Source organism: Haliotis rubra, unplaced genomic scaffold, assembly GCF_003918875.1.
Source record: "Haliotis rubra isolate DU_JTF1 unplaced genomic scaffold, ASM391887v1 Scf2707, whole genome shotgun sequence".
In the NCBI taxonomy this organism is placed as follows: Eukaryota; Metazoa; Mollusca; class Gastropoda; order Lepetellida; family Haliotidae; genus Haliotis; species Haliotis rubra.
Genome location: NW_025766789.1, coordinates 1 through 5,867, shown reverse-complemented (window position 1 = coordinate 5,867; position 5,867 = coordinate 1). Strand labels below are relative to the sequence as shown.

The window sequence follows — 5,867 nt, the reverse complement described above, 5'->3', positions numbered from 1 at the left end:
CGCACCGAGTTATTGTGGCTTTCTCTCATCCTAACGAGGTACCCATTCACAACTGGGTGGACTGGGACACATAGGCACAGTACTTTGTCCAAGTTTACTGCACCTTGCTGTACCCGCAACTAGGTGTTTGCACGTATTCATGTGGCCACCATCTGGTCATATACCAACGGATTCAGGGGTTCTTTAAGCGCACAGGGTACACTAGGGGTTGTGACAACACGGAAAGAGTCTGCACACAAAGTTGACTCCAAGGGTTTTACACCCGGTCACAGGTGGGCTCGATCCCGGCACCTCAACCTCGCTGGATCACTAGCCTTGGGCCTTAGCCAGCTTGCCAACCGCGCCCCCTAAGTGTCCTAAGGTAATTCACAACGAAAGATCTGAATCTCTATTACGATTTTATTAACGAAGGGAAAATCTGTAAAATAAAGAGAATATGTATTATTAAACATGACAACAAACAGAGTTTGTACAGGGATCAGCTTGAAGTGCCTTATACATCCGACATGATCTAGTTAAGCGGTTTAGGAAATTATTCATCACAGCTTTGCATATTTTAAAAGAACGCTACAGTATTTGTTGATAAGATATGTTGAGAGTGGTAGGTCCATATCGGTATCTGTACACCTCTATAAATGTTATGTATAACATGTTTACCTTGAAACTAAGTTAGTTCCTGCGTGGAGGAGGGGGTCTTCTTCCTCTAGGACCTCTGGCATCTCGTCCTTTACCTTCGGGAGGTGGAGGGCCTCGTCGTGGTGGAGGTGGGCAATCACCTTCCTGTGGGCCAGACTGACCTTCTGGGAGGTGGAGGACGGTCACCTTCCTGTGGTGCTTGTCCTTGTGGGCCAGACTAACCTTCTGGAGGTGGAGAGCTTCCTGTTGGTGGTGGAGGGCGGTCACCTTCCTGTAGTGCTTGTCTTCGTGGTCGAGATTCACCTTCGGGTGATGGGGGACATCTGGTTGGTGGAGGAGGAGGGTCACTCTCCTGTGGTGCTTGTCGAGATTCACCTTCTGGAGGTGGGGACAACCGGTTGGTGGAGGTGGACGGTCACCTTCCTGTGGTGCTTGTTGCTGAACAGCACAGTATTTATACACTTTCACTCCAGACCAGATGGCACATCATTACCTCGCAGTGATTACTATTGCTAGCTGTGTGACTCTTTCCATTGTCACTGAAAAAGCGTCGGTAATTAAAATGTCAGTCTTCAATCAGAGCCATATTGTTTTTCACACAGATTTTCTTACCCTTCGAGCGAAAGAAATTATGTGTTTTGAATGGCATGATATACGACACCACAGAGGGCTTCACGTTTCAATCGACGTGGACATATTCATGAATAACGGACACATGGCCCAGAGTTCGTTCACCTGGTTAATCCTTAATGATGTAATTTAACGATAGATTTATTGCTGGAAGAAAGAAAATGTAAAAAAGCTTCAATGTATTTCTACAAGAGTCTTGGTGACCTCTGCTTGTTTTTATAATTCAGTTTTACATCTAACTTGAGTTTTCTGAAAACTGTCTAAGTTATCAACCATAAATGAGTTTGAAATGTTCCCCACCAGCTTGGCGAGGGTCCCGTTGAAGGATAACATTTTCCAGCTTGTTAGGAGGCGCGCCAAGAGCTCTTGAAGCTCGTTTTTCAAGCATTTATTAATGACATAAAGTAATTTTCCTTGTTCTTCAAAACATTGAAGGAAACTATACACCATAATAATCAACTAGGGCATCTTGTCAGTCAACAAAGACGCAGGCGATGCAGCACGTGATTGCGCTGTTCCTCTTATTGTTGTGTCCCTCCGTTAAAATGTCAGTTTCTTCACCAAAACAACATGACAGTTGCTTAAAACAACTTTTACAGTGATGGGTATAAACATAACAAACATCAGATATTGTTAGGTAAAGGGTATTTATTACCATGCATTGGCATGCGTAGACTATTCCTGATTTTTTAATTATTGTGTAATTCATCGTTCTCATTTGGACATAAAAAGAACTATATCAATACACCTAACAGATTATCAGTGGTGTATAATCACACTGTCGTTTTAGCAAGAATTTATAACCACAGAGACTTATACCAGCTTTTCGTGAGCACACACATCCTGGAGAATGTTTTCAGTGTTGCCAAACAGTGTTGAATGTACCGAATAATATGTGCATTCATAGCTGAACGTTGGCCTTTGTAATGTCTCAATTTATAAAAGGACTACCCTTTTTCTAGCCTTGTAGCGGGAAATAAACATAAAAATGAATAAATTGAGAGGATATGTCAGATGTTGAGCAATAACAAATGCTTTACTTGACCAGCTCCTCGGCAATATCTCACGTGCAACACGTGTTTAATGACAACAACGCTTGTCCATGGTGTAGAATTTCTGTCAAAAGTAGGAAGACGGTGAGAATGTTTATGCAATGTTCAAATTAGAATGCACTGGAAGGCTTCTCACGAAATTAGATGCTTTCAAGTCATATACATGACATAGAAATTAAAACAAATATACGTGAAAAACAATGAAAGAGAAACATATTACATTAACGGGCGTACGCAAGCCCCATTTTACAAAAAAGAGCAAGTTTAAAAAGTAATTGGTTTTGTATGTGATAGACATAAGTTAAAATATATTTATCAACAGTCGAATGTTTTACAATAATGTACAGGGAGATATTTGTTTCGTAATTCGTTTAACTCATTGCATTCTAACATAAAGTGAAATTCATCCCCAAGTTTACTCTTGCATGATGTACACATTCTATCTTCTTTATCAATTTTATGCCATCTACCAGCTTCGACAGGGGAGTCTGTGGTTACAAGTTCTAAGTTTTGTAGTATGAATACGTAAATCTAGAGGGAAGTTGCAATAAATAAGTTTCAATACAAAGATTATCCTTAAACATATTGTAATATAAACCCTTCGATGATTGTGATTTACGTTCTCTCTTTGTAGAAACTGATCAACGAGTACAGTTTTAACATTATTTACCAGCCAATGGGAACTCTGAAATTCTTGTAATTGCCAAATGTAACTAAAGAAGCCTGTATTCTCTACGACAGATTTTATTACCGCTATTAGCGGATATTTAGCATTTGCCTGAGAATTGTGCAAATTGAACATTAATTTATACATTACTTTTGATAGTTTACCATGAGATAATAATAACTTACACCAATATGATAACATTCTCAATTTAATAGAAATTCTAAGTGGATATCTTCCAAGTTCACCGTAAACCATAAAATCTGGGGTTGTTGTTTTACCTTCAATATGAATTTACAAAATTTCAAATGAATACGTTCTAATTGAATAGTGTTTTCGTAGCCCCACACCTCAGCACCATACAATAAAAATAGGCTTAAGAAGTTGATCAAAAAGTTTGCTGGCAGTCGACCGGTATATCTAATGGGAAGCGAATTTTTTTCTAAATATAGTAAACATTGCACGAGACGATTGGTCAGAGAGACGTTTAATGGCTTTACAAAAGCGACCAGTGCTTGTGAATAGTACACCAAGATAAACATAATGTTTTCCTACCTCTAACACAGTATTCTGCAGAAGAAATAAAATACTAATCTTACTGCTGTTTTGGAAAAAATAAAACTTTAGTTTTAGAAGTGTTTACTGATAGTTTCCATCGTTGTACAGTAAGCATCAAAAGCTTCCCAAACAAAGTTTCAAATCAGAAGGAAATTCAGATAAAAGTACTGCATCATCAGCATAAAGAATTACCAATAGCTTAATGAATATGCCAATTTCTTTTCGTGCATAAGCATTTACAAATTCCAAAACCAGTTACGTTATTTGATAGAAAATATTCCAAATCATGTAAATAAAGAGCAAACAGAAATGGAGATAAATTTTCGCCCTTGTCTAACACCCGTATTATAAGGGAAGAATTGGGTTATACTGCCATTATGAGAAAACACATGATAATATATGCTGATACATATTTTTTATAACATTAAAACATTTTCCAGTAATACCATTATCAACCAGCAACAGCGATGCATTTGGCGCAACTTCTTGGATTGTTTAAATGTCATAATTATTTTTTGCCGTTATGTGTTAAGCACAGAGCGTGTACTGGTTTTGGTTTAACCTCCATTACTCAATTAGATCCCCGTGACTTTATTGCTGGGGGAGAGAGACTCTTGATACGTTTAACTGGGATATATCGTTTAAAAGAAAATTAAGAAAGTCTATGTTCCGTGCACTGAATAAACCTTTCCTTTGCATTAATGTGTGGTAAAACCGATATAAGACGCACATTGCAATTTCCATCTGCTTTAAGGAAGAACAAATTCTAATTAAGACAAATACCAAAAATCAGAACAAGCAGTATTTACTTGAAGTCTAAGGTAATCAGACACAATAGAATCATATTTTAATATTAGAAAAAATACAGAAGAATGCGTTTCTAAATTCTTTTGAAATAATGCACCTTGATGTGTGAGTTTGCAGGATTTTCAGCGAACTTCAAAATACCTGATTTGTCAATGTATATAAAATCTACAACACATTAACAGTCTTATACAAAGTAGACATTGGTTTGGAAGAAAAACCAACAGGAAACTGCTACCACTATGTAATAAATAAAAATATGTAAGCATTTGAATTAGAGCAATGTTTACTGTATACGGGTATATTCTGTTGTGGAGTTGTTGGTAAGGAGTTTCTCAAAGGGACGAAATATGATGTTTTAATGAGAAATTGTCGTCGCCGTCAATATGTTGAACGGAGCGCTTAGCCGAACAGATTGCTTTTTAGCTTTTTGTCCCTCAAGTTCCTTCAAGAGGAGTTTGTTGTTTAACGCCACAATCAACAGCATTCCAACTGTAAGACGACGGTCTATATATAATGGAGTCTGGATCAGACAATCCAGTGACTGACATCTACATTCATATACTCAGTTTTGATATGAAGATACGTGTCAACCAAGTGAGCGAGTCTGACTACCTGATCCATTTAGTCGCCACTAACGACAAGCATGGGCAACTGAAGACCAATTCTAACCCGGATCGAAATGCGTTCAAGGAAAAATAGATATGATATGTCCAGAGTAAACGTGATTCACCGATCCCTTCACCCATGGCGAATAACCTTCTTCAAAGTCAATACACAGGTTTCAGGAATCTCACCTCACATATTTGTGTTCCTGGTTATAGGGTGTCAGAGAGTGCTACTTCCTTGAATTATCAGTATATACATCAGTATACTTCCGGATATCCCGAACCATCGTGTTAAACAATATGTGGCGGATTTCAACTATTCAGTAACTACGGTTTTAACGAACTGAAACGGATGACACATTTTAATTCGTAGTTCGTTATACGCATTTCCGGGACCAAAATAAATGTCCGTTGTAACATAAGTATGTCTGGCGAACAGAGGCTCACTAAACGTAGTATTATTAATATTACTAGTTGTAGGTTATCAGTACATACTAAGGGGGATCATTCTCATCGGACTTTCTGTTCAAGGCCATGTGCTCATGGCACCAGCCACTGTAAACATCAACGTTCTTCCTAAAGCTTTCTAACACGAAGCTCAACCTTGTAATTTCATTACATTTGTTATATCCGTCAGTTCGTTGTAAGCGTGTTCGTAATAAACTTTCCTTGTCACAAATAATGAAACAAAGGCTTGTGGAACAAGTGGATGCTATTTATTTCTATTACGGTTCACACTTTAAGCGGGTCTGATTCCCACATGGGTAGAAGATATGAAGCCCATGTCTGGTGTCACCCGCCGTGATATTGCTGGAATATTGCTAAAAGCAGCGTAAAACCAAACTTACTCACACTTTAAGTCTCTTGGCCAAAAAAGATAGCGCGGTATCAGTAACTGAGCTTTGAACCATTTCC

At 38.2% G+C, this 5,867-nt stretch overlaps 1 long non-coding RNA gene across 1 annotated transcript; it reads right to left on the bottom strand.

The window, feature by feature from the left end:
• Positions 1–385: 385 nt before the first annotated feature.
• On the bottom strand, positions 386–886 carry LOC124280655. The gene is made up of 3 exons (XR_006899736.1): positions 823–886; positions 658–776; positions 386–418 (listed from the first exon to the last, which is right to left on the bottom strand). It is a non-coding gene; the product is annotated as an uncharacterized LOC124280655 (long non-coding RNA).
• Between the last annotated feature and the right edge of the window lie 4,981 nt (positions 887–5,867).